Genomic DNA, 1940 nt, shown 5'->3' with positions numbered 1-1940 from the left:
TTTTGTATCTGTCCCAATAGCTTCAGCAGCTTCTATAATTGAGGGATATAAGGTATCTTCATTATTATCAAAATCAAAGATAAATACTTCAATACGTTTTTCTTTATTTAACCTAGGATTTAATATAGCTAAATGATTCTGTAATTTTTCTAATGATTCTTTAGAAAGTTTTCTTTGTTTAAATTTAGCTAAAGTTTCTTCCGTATGCTTATAACCTAAAGTAGAACCCGCTATTTTAAGAATATTATATTCAGGTAGATATAAATCTAAATAATATTGTTCTCTAGCTATTACTTCTGTACTATCACAATATTCTAATATCTCTAATTTGAAATTACTATAACCGTTTTTCAATAAAGAAGCGTAAATAATACTTTTTGTTCTACTGGCTTCTCTAGTTAAGAAATAAGTGGAGAAATAATCTGAAAATCTATTAGCTAAGTTAGCAGAACTACCGATATATGTTTTTCCTGTTATTAAGTATGTTCAACGATAGACACCTGCTTTATTTTTGTTTTCTTTATAAATAAGAGATCTTATTTCAAAAGGATCAGAATAAGATACAACTATAGAATTAGAGTTATGTTTACTACCACCCGAATAATATCTATATCCTGCTACTAATTTGTTACCATATAATAAAGAAGGTGATGATAAAATATTTTTATAGTTAAGACCAACTTTATGACTTAAAGACGGTAATATAAAAGGTGCAACTAATGTTTGTAATTTTTTTACCGATTCTTTAGTAATAATTATAACATCTCTATCTTTATGTAAATCATCAGTACAGTTTAACCCAAATCTTTTAAAAAAAAGATTTACTAAAAGCAATCTATCTTTTTTCTCCTTAAATGTAGTAAAAATTATTAACTGTTTATTAGATAAATATTTGGTGGGAGAACTCATTATTCAAATTGCTAAAGCTAAGGGAGTTAAATAATTTTCTATTTCAGGATGTATATACTTTTTACCCTTTTTGTAAAACATCTTATGAATCCAGTTAAAGCTTCTAAAAGTAAAAGTATTAAATTCATACCTAAAATGTTCTGTTTTTTTATCACCTTTTTTTAAAATAATAGTATGTACTCTAGGTTCTAAATTAGAACAATAACCTCTATCATAATAAAATTTATATAATCAAAAGAGGTAATCTTTATGAATTATACTTTGTCTATAACAAAGTCTTGTACCTTCTACAGATCTATTATTAGCATAGCAATCCCCTAAAAGTGAACCGATTATCACAGAGATGACATCTTGATCATGAGGACCTATTCTAGAAGCAGCTCTTACTCTAGTATGAAAATACATTTTAAATTTATTTATATTATTTTTTCTTTGACCTACAAATAGCAAGGCTAAATTATAGGTATCTTCTATTTTATTTAATATATACGATTTAGGGCCACCGTTAAAGAAACCCTCTGCTAATACAGATAATGAAGGATCAGTAACTTCATCCATTAAGTATAATAGTTTGAAAGAAGGGAAAGCGATTAATACTAATATTAAAGCAGGAGTAATAGTTCACACAAGTTCGATTAGTGTCAAAATAAATGGACTATATAATTATCCAGTTAATCAACAGGATATTTAACGTTTAGTCTCTGGGGATTACCTACTCATAATATAAATAATTATTATTTTGGTTTCCTGCTAGGTTATTCATTGTTACATCCTTTCCCGACTACCATCATTAATTGCATGGTAGGGGGTCGCCTAATTTGGGCGTAGCGCTAGCGCGTAGCCCTCCGTAGGAGAAGAGTTATTACTTAATAATTATTAATCCTACCCGCTATAATACTCTAGGTCCCTAAGGCTCCCTAATTTTTTCTAGCCCCGAGAGGGGCTGACCCTTTGGGAAGACCCCCGATGGGGCTCATCCCTAATTTTTTTTCTAATAATTTCATAGAAATTATGTCGAAAAAAAATAAAAG

This window comes from Alternaria viburni, assembly GCF_023758015.1.
Source record: "Alternaria viburni strain BMP 2772 chromosome Unknown scaffold_97, whole genome shotgun sequence".
Classification (NCBI taxonomy): Eukaryota; Fungi; Ascomycota; class Dothideomycetes; order Pleosporales; family Pleosporaceae; genus Alternaria; species Alternaria viburni.
Note: the sequence above shows the minus strand (reverse complement) of the source record.